This window comes from Sycon ciliatum, chromosome 6 (genome assembly GCF_964019385.1).
Source record: "Sycon ciliatum chromosome 6, ocSycCili1.1, whole genome shotgun sequence".
Lineage (NCBI taxonomy): Eukaryota > Metazoa > Porifera > Calcarea > Leucosolenida > Sycettidae > Sycon > Sycon ciliatum.
Genome location: NC_088648.1, coordinates 10,638,855 through 10,651,642, shown reverse-complemented (window position 1 = coordinate 10,651,642; position 12,788 = coordinate 10,638,855). Strand labels below are relative to the sequence as shown.

The 12,788-nt window shown below is 47.9% G+C and overlaps 1 protein-coding gene across 1 annotated transcript in view; it reads right to left on the bottom strand.

Annotated features, from left to right (window-relative positions):
• The window catches only part of LOC135819352 (uncharacterized), a 65,794-nt gene that overhangs the window by 20,355 nt on the left and 32,651 nt on the right, over nt 1–12,788 (bottom strand). The window lies entirely within an intron of this gene.

Genomic DNA, 12,788 nt, shown 5'->3' with positions numbered 1-12,788 from the left:
GCTGACTACATCGTATGAACACATGAACCCAGCACATGGCTTGTTCTGCCGGATTTACTGAGCAAACTCAAACGAATCCTGCACCACATGCGATGAGTACAGATCCAATACCGGCTTCAGTATCTCGGCTAGCCATTCGGCCATCCCACGCTGTGCGCTGCCTACCATAGATAGTATGGGTCGAAGGGGAGTGGGAGTAGGTTTGGGGACCTTGGGAACACCTTACATACGGGGTGCATTGCTCCAACAGGACGAATGCGGTTGTAGATACTTTTGTTTATCTTGCCCGGTTTTAATTGCCGTAGCAGGAATGCTTGGAGGGCTCTCTCGTTCAGATTTATTCGATCCATCGCACCAAGAGTAGATAAACAAGAGTGTGCAACTCCGGATCTCTCCTGCACAATCTGCACATACCCCGCGCCCACGGCGGAATTTTTTGTTTACGTCACCTTTTTTCAGAGAAACGCGGCTTTGCCGCAGAGCAGTGTGAGAGCACGTGCTGGGCACCGACCTTGTAGTATAAAGCCCAGCCAAGTGCACGGGGGAAAACTCTCCAAAAGGCTCGCAGCGCGTGCGTCGTCGAAAAGATTACGTCAACAAAAAATTCCGCCGTGGGCCAACCCGTCCGCGAGTTGCACACTCTTGTTTATCTACTCTTGATCGCACCCATCACAGCTTCCAATGAATTGAAATTTGGACTCATCATCCAGAATGTGCATCATCCTGTCGACATAGTCCGATCTGTTCATGAAAACTACACCAATGCCCTTGTCCGGTCGTGTGATGACAAGATCATCCTTACTGCGCAGCTCCCGAATAGCAGTCATATGATCGCTTCCCAATGGAAATGCCTTCTTATTCTGTTTGATGTTGGAATACCCATAGGCTAGGCCGGCTAACTTTGCCTTCATTTCATCACGCTGGGGAATTTGTCTGGTACATGTCGATAAAGTTGGGAATAGAAGAGTTCAAACTCACTCTAGATATATTCTCTGCAAATTCTCGTTGGGGGTATGCCAAACGACTGAGAACCTCCATCTGACTATGGGGCAACTCATGGCTGGACAGATTAAACACGCTCTCTTTGATACACTCTGGGGATCCAAATCGTTCTTGCGTAACCACTCAATTCTCTGCCCATAGTCCAAACGGATCCGACATCGGGATCGATGGCCAATTTCACCCAGTAGTTTACTAAACCATATCCAGTCAAGAAATGACAGAAACTTACTGACTCGCGTCCACGCATGCTTGAAACAGATGGATAAGCATCGAAGGTTTTCCTCTTCCTCTAGGATCTCGTTCTTGATGAACGACCGAGCGATTGAAGCTGCAAATTTCGGCCTCACTTGCTTCACCTTGTTGCAAATTGCCGTTGGGACCACTGATGTAGCCAAGCAGGAATTGAGAAACCGAATCCGTTCCGAGGTCGCTATCCGTTGTCCACGCCATTTGCAGGCTGCATTCAGCTCCTTCGTCTGATGAGCGCTGTACCTCCGCTTCAAATGATTAAGCGACCAACAAGGATGCCTTGCCGATGACTAATATTAGCAAAGTCATATAATTATCTATTTACCTGCGAGTGTGGCCGCAGGTACATCAGCAAGACAACCCAATGCCTAGGTGATCGCATGTCGCAGCATATTCCGCCAAGACTAGTCATTGCCGCAACACCAGGTGTCGACTACGTCAAACCCAGGAGAGGAAGACCGCCCAAACAGAAGGCACTGGCAACAGCCCTGACAAAGCCAACTATCGCTGCTTCAACCATCATACAGCGTGTCGGCTCCAAGAAGGTGCAGACAACAACTAGCGCTCGCTGCAGTACTCGGCTACTTTAACAGTGCCAAGTTGCACGGACACCGACCAGGAGCCCATCGGATCAGGTAGCGCAGACTAACCCTATCCTGAGTAAGTGTGAACCCAACCAGCGTGATTCACACAACCCATCAGCTACGAAGAATGATTCTGCAATAACTACACATCTTATCATGTCCCCTTCTAGCCTGAATGCAGTATGTAAGAATGTTCCAGAGCACTTCAAGATTCACACGCGGGCGCAGCAAATGTCACCTAGATGTGCTAGAGGCTGTTAACATTGCAAAGCTACAGCCTGAGCTGTGTAGACAGAAGGAGTTTGTTAGGAAGCTAGTGCTATTTTGACTTCCCACCTCCCTGTTATAGTGCGTGTACTCTTTGGCGCAGCTCACACTATCATTCAGCCTGTGTACGTTTCATCACAATTTTTCCGCCAATCTGCTGTATGAATTGACATCGTTGTACTTCGTCACATTATCATCATGATTATTGTACTGATTTTTAAGAGTAATGGTACGAAAGGCCTCATCAGATTTTCAACTAGCTTCGTCTCTTCGTGTGCTAATAATAATAATAATAATAATAATAATAATAATAATAATAAAGGGTTTGCTCCCCACACCGGAGCTCGCGCTATTCCGCCGACTTTACTTGACACTTGACTGACTCACGACTGCCATCCAGAGCACACGAGAAGTCCATCGAACCTTCGACTCGGCAAACCTGCAAGAAAGCACCACTCCCTGCTCAATACACAGTGTTTCGGGGAATTCACCCCTCATCAGTTGAGCTTGAGTAGGCTGAGGAAGATTGTGCCTGAAGAGCACCACTTATATAGTGCTCTCCAGGCACAAACATCACCAGGGATACAAACTTACAGAGACGCTCCGTTTCCAGCGCGACAAACACCTCGTGAACACCAGATAGCAGCGTGAGTCAGTGTCGCTCCTGGACGGTGAGACAGACGTCGAGGACCCTCGGTCATTCGCAACGCTGTCACCTCCAAACCAACTAGTCGCAAGCCCGCGCTGGGCACAACAGTATGAATTAGTGGTTGCGACTTCGGCGATGATTTGTAAGAAAGGGTTTGCTCCCCACACCGGAGCTCGCGCTATTCATCGCCGAAGTCGCAACCACTAATTCGTACTGTTGTGCCCAGCGCGGGCTTGCGACTAGTTGGTTTGGAGGTGACAGCGTTGCGAATGACCAAGGGTCCTCGACGTCTGTCTCACCGTCCAGGAGCGACACTGACTCACGCTGCTATCTGGTGTTCACGAGGTGTTTGTCGCGCTGGAAACGGAGCGTCTCTGTAAGTTTGTATCCCTGGTGATGTTTGTGCCTGGAGAGCACTATATAAGTGGTGCTCTTCAGGCACAATCTTCCTCAGCCTACTCAAGCTCAACTGATGAGGGGTGAATTCCCCGAAACACTGTGTATTGAGCAGGGAGTGGTGCTTTCTTGCAGGTTTGCCGAGTCGAAGGTTCGATGGACTTCTCGTGTGCTCTGGATGGCAGTCGTGAGTCAGTCAAGTGTCAAGTAAAGTCGGCGGAATAGCGCGAGCTCCGGTGTGGGGAGCAAACCCTTTCTTACAAATCATCGCCGAAGTCGCAACCACTAATTCGTAATAATAATAATAATAATAATTTTACAAGAAGTCGGGGGTGGATAATACTTTAATAACGAAGGTACGTGTTGGGTCGTAAGTATCCACGCAAACACACATCCAGTCAAAATAAGGCACTTGTCAAAGTATCCGAACGTTTTCGGTCCCTTCTCATCAAGGATTATACAGGGAATGCGGGCTCAAGTTGGAAAGACTAAAACTTATATAGCGTAAAGATATGAGATAACAACACTCGTTACAAGGTGGAAAAAGTATCAAGTTCAGCACGACACAAAACTCGAAGGAAATAATAATAGCGACAAGAACATAGTGAGCAAATTAAGTTACATTGTTAACACCTCGACGAGGAGTAACACCAAACAATTGTAGCGACAACACATTTTCTTTCTGTACGCAAAGTTCAGGATCTAACTTACGGATATACAAAGCTTCAAACACAGCCAGATGCAACGCACATCTACCACGTGACAATATTGAGAACACATTATCACTGTACAACTCACGACAATTGGTACGGGCTGACAGATGTTGCTTGATGGACGAAGTGCGATTCTTAGCTCCGTTAGGTGTAGTCTCCTCCAATGTCCCGTCATCTCGCCTCTTCGCGGCATCACCACTATCCGTCTCTTTGCTTTTCAGCGGCCTTCCACGTTTTCTGACACTAGCCGTTGTGTGCGCGATGTTCTCAATATTGTCACGTGGTAGATGTGCGTTGCATCTGGCTGTGTTAGAAGCTTTGTATATCCGTAAGTTAGATCCTGAACTTTGCGTACAGAAAGAAAATGTGTTGTCGCTACAATTGTTTGGTGTTACTCCTCGTCGAGGTGTTAACAATGTAACTTAATTTGCTCACTATGTTCTTGTCGCTATTATTATTTCCTTCGAGTTTTGTGTCGTGCTGAACTTGATAATTTTTCCACCTTGTCACGAGTGTTGTTATCTCATATCTTTACGCTATATAAGTTTTAGTCTTTCCAACTTGAGCCATTCCCTGTATAATCCTTGATGAGAAGGGACCGAAAACGTTCGGATACTTTGACAAGTGCCTTATTTTGACTGGATGTGTGTTTGCGTGGATACTTACGACCCAACACGTACCTTCGTTATTAAAATAATAATAATAATAATAATAATAATAATTTTTTGTTTTTTGTTTGTTTTTGAAGTGCAAGCCTCTTTTACGGGCAAAAATTAACACAATGTATTAAAATGCAATACAACATACACTGGAGAAGAAATCAGGAAAATAAAATATGAGCTCAAAAATGGAACGAAAAATAGCAAATAGAATCAAAACTCACGATGGAATCAAACTCACGATGGAATCAAACTCAAATAATAATAATAATAATAATAATAATTCAAACAGTAGTTTAGAGGCGGTGGGAAAACAGTTTCGTAATACGTATTCGCATGCAACGACGCAAATCCACACAATTCAGTAGACACTTTTTCTATCAAACGGGAAGGGAAAGAAAACGTTTGATAGAAAAAGTGTCTACTGAATTGTGTGGATTTGCGTCGTTGCATGCGAATACGTATTACGAAATAATAATAATAATAATAATAATACTTTAAAAACGAAGGTAAGTTATGGGTCGCAAATATCCACGCAAACACACATCCAGTCATAATAAGGCACTTGTCATAAGTATCTGAACGTTTTCGGTCCCTTCTCATCAAGGATTATACAGGGAATGGCTCAAGCTGGAAAGACTAAAACTTATATAGCGTAAAGATAATAATATAACAACACTCGTGACAAGGTGGAAAATTATCAAGTTTAGCACGACACAAAACTCGAAGGAAAATAATAATAGTTACAACAACATAGTGAGCAAATTAAGTTACAGTGTTACCACCTCGACGAGGAGTAACACCAAACAATTGTAGCGACAACACATTTTCTTTCTGTACGCAAAGTTCAGGATCTAACTTACGGATATACAAAGCTTCTAACACAGCCAAATGTAACGCACATCTACCACGTGACAATATTGAGAAAACATTATCACTGTACAACTCACGACAATTGGTACGGGCTGACAGATGTTGCTTGATTGACGAAGTGCGATTCTTAGCTCCATTGGGTGTTGTCTCCTCCAATGTCCCGTCATCTCGCCTCTTCGTGGCATCACCACTATCTGTCTCTTCGCGTTTCCGCGGCCTTCCACGTTTCTTGACACTAACCGTTGGGTGCGCGATACCCAGTGTCCTTTCCGTTACGTCTCCTCTATTGCGGATTTCTATTGAGCTTCTTACTCCAACTTGTCCGGTGTCCGATATTGAGGTTAGTTTTCGCGGTCTACCACGTTTTCGAATATTGACTGTTGTTGTCACTTCCGTTGTCGTTGTACGTTCGTCCTCACCAGTCCGTATTTTCACTTGGCTTCTCGTCACCCTTTCCGACGCCGACAGATCCTTTGTCAGTTTCGGTGGTTTACGTGTGGGTCTTTCACCATCTTTTATGCTGTTCTCAGCTGGCCCGTGTCCTACACACGCAGAGGAGGACGGGCATGCAGTCACATCTTCACGGGAAGAGGAAGATGCACCGATGGACTGGACAGCACATTTTGGAGGACGACCACGGCGAGGACGACAATCGCGCGCATCAAGCGGAACACAACTTAACGGCACATGTTGACAAATGCGTGCGCCCAGGTGCTGAAGGGTTCTACCTACATACCGATCTTCACATTGTCGGCATTGAAAGAAATAGATAAGGTTACTTTTACTAAGGGTAGGTACCCTTTAGTAAAAGTAACCTTATCTATTTCTTTCAATGCCGACAATGTGAAGATCGGTATGTAGGTAGAACCCTTCAGCACCTGGGCGCACGCATTCGTCAACATGTGCCGTTAAGTTGTGTTCCGCTTGATGCGCGCGATTGTCGTCCTCGCCGTGGTCGTCCTCCAAAATGTGCTGTCCAGTCCATCGGTGCATCTTCCTCTTCCCGTGAAGATGTGACTGCATGCCCGTCCTCCTCTGCGTGTGTAGGACACGGGCCAGCTGAGAACAGCATAAAAGATGGTGAAAGACCCACACGTAAACCACCGAAACTGACAAAGGATCTGTCGGCGTCGGAAAGGGTGACGAGAAGCCAAGTGAAAATACGGACTGGTGAGGACGAACGTACAACGACAACGGAAGTGACAACAACAGTCAATATTCGAAAACGTGGTAGACCGCGAAAACTAACCTCAATATCGGACACCGGACAAGTTGGAGTAAGAAGCTCAATAGAAATCCGCAATAGAGGAGACGTAACGGAAAGGACACTGGGTATCGCGCACCCAACGGTTAGTGTCAAGAAACGTGGAAGGCCGCGGAAACGCGAAGAGACAGATAGTGGTGATGCCACGAAGAGGCGAGATGACGGGACATTGGAGGAGACAACACCCAATGGAGCTAAGAATTGCACTTCGTCAATCAAGCAACATCTGTCAGCCCGTACCAATTGTCGTGAGTTGTACAGTGATAATGTTTTCTCAATATTGTCACGTGGTAGATGTGCGTTACATTTGGCTGTGTTAGAAGCTTTGTATATCCGTAAGTTAGATCCTGAACTTTGCGTACAGAAAGAAAATGTGTTGTCGCTACAATTGTTTGGTGTTACTCCTCGTCGAGGTGGTAACACTGTAACTTAATTTGCTCACTATGTTGTTGTAACTATTATTATTTTCCTTCGAGTTTTGTGTCGTGCTAAACTTGATAATTTTCCACCTTGTCACGAGTGTTGTTATCTAATTATCTTTACGCTATATAAGTTTTAGTCTTTCCAGCTTGAGCCATTCCCTGTATAATCCTTGATGAGAAGGGACCGAAAACGTTCGGATACTTATGACAAGTGCCTTATTATGACTGGATGTGTGTTTGCGTGGATATTTGCGACCCATAACTTACCTTCGTTTTTAAAGTATTATCCACTTCCGACCTCTTTAAAAAAAAAAAATAATAATAATAATAATAATAATACGAAGTAGTGGTTGCGACTTCGGCGATGATTTGTAAGAAAGGGTTTGCTCCCCACACCGGAGCTCGCGCTATTCCGCCGACTTTACTTGACTTTAGTCGTGAGTCAGTCAAGTGTCAAGTAAAGTCGGCGGAATAGCGCGAGCTCCGGTGTGGGGAGCAAACCCTTTCTTACAAAAAATAATAATAATAATAATTTTTTCTTCCGACTTTTCCCGTTTGTCTCTTTCCCTCAAACCAGTTAGTATTTTACGACTTGGGGCTCCCCGCGTGCTAGTTTGTACGTGAAGTGTGTGGGTTACAGTGAGGGCTGCGTCCCACCCGCCTGTGTGGATTCACAGGAAGTGTGAGTTACGAAGTCTGAAGAAAATGTTGAACGGCCTCTGCTGGGATGACGACTACACCATAGCTCAGGGGTTAGAGCATCGCTGGCTACAAGCGAGGGTCCCTGGTTCGAGTCCTGGTGGTGACAGTCAATTTTTTCTTCAGACTTTTCCCGTTTGTCTCTTTCCCTCAAACCAGTTAGTATTTTACGACTTGGGGCTGCCCGAGTGCTAGTTTGTACGTGAAGTGTGTGGGTTACAGTGAGGGCTGCGTCCCACCCGCCTGTGTGGATTCACAGGAAGTGTGAGTTACGAAGTCTGAAGAAAGAACAACCTCTGCTGGGATGACGACTACACCATAGCTCAGTGGTTAGAGCATCGCTGGCTACAAGCGAGGGTCCCTGGTTCGAGTCCTGGTGGTGACAGTCAATTTTTTCTTCAGACTTTTCCCGTTTGTCTCTTTCCCTCAAACCAGTTAAAGGGGAAGTTAAAGCAAAAATTAAAATTTCACCAGCTGTAGTCTTCGGGGTGCTGCGTCGAATGGTCTTGGTCCGAGAAAGCTGAGACGCTCCCTTCCTACTTGAATCCCAATCGAACTCGCGCACTTCCACCAAAACTGGGTGACTGCGCCCTACGAGATGGGGATTTGTATGCAAAATGTCACTAAAAGCGCCATTTCGTTCTTATAAAAGCACGGATGACCGCGATTGGCCCATATGTTGTAGTCTTTTGGACGCTGAGTCCACTGGTTTTGGTCCGAAAAGGCTGCGATGCAGCGTTCCTCCTTTATTCCCAATCGAACATGGTTGAACAAGCGGTCAGGTGCTCCTGGGTGCCCAAATCACCTGGTCACCACGCCAGCAGGCGACAACTTTCACACCTAGGTTCAACTCGAGTGACAGGACTGCACCCAAAAAAGGTCAAACAGGCTAGTAAGTTGTACCCTGCAGGCACGGTGACCAGGTGACTGGCGTACGCAGGAGCACGTGACCGCTTCTTCAACCATGTTCGATTGGGAATAAAGGAGGAACGCTGCATCGCAGACTTTTCGGACCAAAACAAGTCGACTCAGCGTCCAAAAGACTACAACATATGGGCCAATCGCGGTCATCCGTGCTTTTATAAGAACGAAATGGCGCTTTTAGTGACATTTTGCATACAAATCGCCATCTAGTAGGGCGCAGTCACCCAGTTTCGGTGGAAGTGCGCGAGTTCGATTGGGATTCAAGTAGGAAGGGAGCGTCTCAGCTTCCTCGGACCACGACCATTCGACTCAGCACCACGAAGACTACAACTGGCGAAAATTTGATTTTAGGGTATACTTCCCCTTTAATAATAATAATAATAATAATGTAGAAGAGAAAAGGACATATCGATACGAGTTAAGAGTAACTCTCCATCACTGTAACATGATACTATATACAGTCAGAAAGTGCAATACTAGGCACAAAACTGACAGAATACTGAAACATTCAACGTCCTGACACCTAGCTTCAACACATCTCCGTAGCGCTAACCGACAGCCTTCCAACTTGGAACTTGTCCTTTTCTCTTCTACATTTATTTATGGCTCAACATCCGAGTTTCAAATAATAATAATAATAATAATTAAAAAGCTTCCGTGGAGATAAAAATGTAATCAACGCAATTAATAGAGTAAGCTGCGCACTCAGTACAAACACCATAAGCAAAACTTGTTTTCATGTAAATAAAGAAGCTTGTTCCTAAACGTTTTCGTCGCCATCTCATCAGAGGATTACTGGCAAATCAACAATAGCTCTTAACTCAATATATATACGCACAATGCAAGTAATAATTTAGACCCTAACTAGCGCGATAAAATGAGAGCAGAAAGAAACATTACACCATTCAACGACATCAGGTGACAACAGATGCGATAAATTCACCTCTAGAAAGTTACCATGCAACCACAAACGAGAACTACTGATCTAAATTCACAAACAATTTCAACGTAAACAAATTCTTTTTCTGCCTACACAAAATCGGCTTGGTGGTAAAAAATGTAGATAGACTCCAATACACGCAAATACCTTTGACTACGTGAACGAGACCAAACAGAAAAGCAATCATCAGCATAACTAGAACGACAATCACTATTCTGAACAAGATGGTTGGCAACAGAAGATTCATACACCCTAACAACGCTACTAGAACCAGTACATACTTTGGAATTACGTGACAATGAAACCAACCTGACATTCCTTGCCGCTACTGCCAATCCAGACGAGGCCGATGTAGATGTCAGTACCAAAGGCACGTCCGTTACTGGCACTGCCTGCTGCGATGATGCTCCCTTTGACGTTCCAATGGCTGTTGATGCTGATGAAGAAGAGGAGGGAGATGAGGAAGACGCTGACGACAACGATGACGACAACGACGGAGACGATAAAGACTCTGCTAACCTCGCCCTAGAGCGAGTCACTGGTCCCGCAGACACACCATCCGGTGGTTTCTGCGGTGGCCGGCCACGCTTTTTGCCACCGGAAGTGGACACACCGGATGACGGTACCAAGGAAGTCAAAGAAGACGAAACCGCAGATACCAACGATGATGACGGGATAGAAGGAAGAGACGGTAAAGACGAAGGCAATGACGAACAAGCCGATGCCGACGAAGAAGACAACGACACCCCAGTTGGTTCCGTCCCCAGCGAGGGTGCACCTCCAGTCGCAGTACCAATCTTTGGGGGACGACCTCGTCTAGGCCTTGACGACCGTGCCTCAACAGGCATAACGTGAAGAGGCACATGCTGGTGGATCCGTGCCTCCAGGTGCTGAAGGGTCCTACCCACATACCTCTCGCATTGCCGGCACTCGAAGTTGTAAATTAGATGTGATAATTTAAGAGTGGGTAGGACATCCTTCTTCACCATGAAGGCACGAGCTGTTGTGTAGACGAACCGGACACTAACATTACGAAATTTCGATTCTACAGCTGACTTAACTCGACGTTGCATGGTACGGCAAACAGCTTCACCCTTCCAAGGCAAACGAAGATACACCGGAGTGGCCTCGGAGGACACTTCCTTCGCTCCACCCAGTGTACTAACTACGACATATTTAGATATCACATATTCCGGGTACCCATTTAAACGAAACAAAGTGCGTTGCCGCTCCAGCTCCTCATCCAACTTTGAAGGCGAACATAATCGACGAGCACGATCCACTAGATTACGAACCAGAATAATAATAATAATCCCCTCATCCGATGTACTGCTACAGGGTCCGTGCCGCCCAACGCATCCCGTGCTGTTCGAACCGGTGAATGCTGCATTTGTCCGGGCTACCTCCCTTTCCCTGTCTGGTGCGGCAGGGGTGTCTGGGCTGGATGCAGATGCCTGGCGGAGGATGTGTTGTTCATTTGGAAGATCTTCCACGGGCCTATGCAACGCTGTAGCCATGCTGACGAAGCGCCTCGCCACCTCACCTGTCGACTCGGGTGCTTTGGCGCCGCTGCTGGCTGGGAGGCTTGTGCCCCTGGATAAGAATCCTGGTGTGCGCCCGATCGGCATTGGGGAGACCCTCCGTCGCCTCATTGCCAAGGTGGTCCTCCGCATCACGCGTCAGGACATTGTTGAGGCCGCGGGGGCACTTCAAACCTGTGCTGGGCAGGAGGGTGGGGCGGAGGCCGCTGCACATGCCCTGTGTCGCCACTTTGACAGCAGCAACACAGAGGGAGCACTCCTGGTCGATGCTACCAACGCGTTCAACTCCCTGAACCGTGCAGCTATGCTCCACAACATCCACCTACTATGTCCATCAATAGCAACAATTTCGAAAAACTTTTACCGCAGCACAGTACCTCTCCACGTCAGCGGTACGGTCATCTGGTCTGCTGAAGGCACCACGCAAGGCTGCCCACTAGCCATGCCCCTCTACGCTATTGCCATTACGCCACTCGTCACTACCCTCGCCACCGCCCTTATGGACGACTCTCCAGCTGGCACGGTGCATGACCGCGAATCGCCTGAGAGACCAGCCGGCGTCGGTGCGTCCGCTGCTCGACCGGACGCCTCGACCATCCAGCTATGGTATGCCGATGACGCGGGAGCCGCTGGCCTGCTGCGGCGCCTTCGCACCTGGTGGGACCAGATCTGTCAACTTGGCCCAGCATTCGGCTACTATCCAAACGCTGCCAAGACTTGGCTGGTTGTCAAGCCCGAGCATCTCGATGCTGCCAACGCTGCATTCGCCGACACCGATGTCCACATCACCACGGAGGGCCGCCCCTACCTGGGTGCTCCTCTGGGCTCGGAAGCCTTCAAGACAACATTTTGCAATGCTCGAGTGGAGGCTTGGGCATCGGAGATGCGTGAGCTGGCGAACGTGGCCGAGGCCGAGCCCCAAGCCGTGTATGCCGCACTGGTCTTTGGGTACCGTCACCGCTGGACATTCCTGATGCGCGTGTTGAGCTGTGCACCAGACGTCTTCGAGCCTCTCGAGTCCTCTCTTCGCTCCGTCTTGTTGCCAGCTCTATTGGGTGTGCCAGTCGTCCCTGCCCCTCTACGCAGCCTTCTTGCTCTGCCTGTGCGTCATGGTGGCCTTGCAGTGCTCAATCCAGTTGAGGCTGCCCCGCAACAGCGGACAGCATCTCTGTCCATCACGAGCAGTCTCCAGCAACTTATCGCGGACCAGTCCTCCCTCTACAGCGTGGACCCAGCAGCCATTTGCGCCGCCAAGGCTGCTGCCAAGCAAGCCCAGTCTGTGACAACCAAGACCGTCCTGCAGACAGCTGGTCCAGAGGCCCTACCACCAATGCTTCTCGAGCACCTCCAGGCCAAGGGAACAGGTGCATGGCTGACCTGTCTTCCTGTTCGCGAGCATGGATACTCCCTCGACCGGCGGTCCTTCGTTGATGCCCTATGCATTCGGTATGGCCTCACCATCCACGGTTCACCTACCGAGTGTCCATGCGGCCGGCCGTTCACCATCGACCACGCAATGATCTGCAAGTTGGGCGGCTATCCCATCCACCGGCACAACCATGTCCGCAACTACCTGGGCCAACTTCTTTCTCAAGTGTCTGAGGAT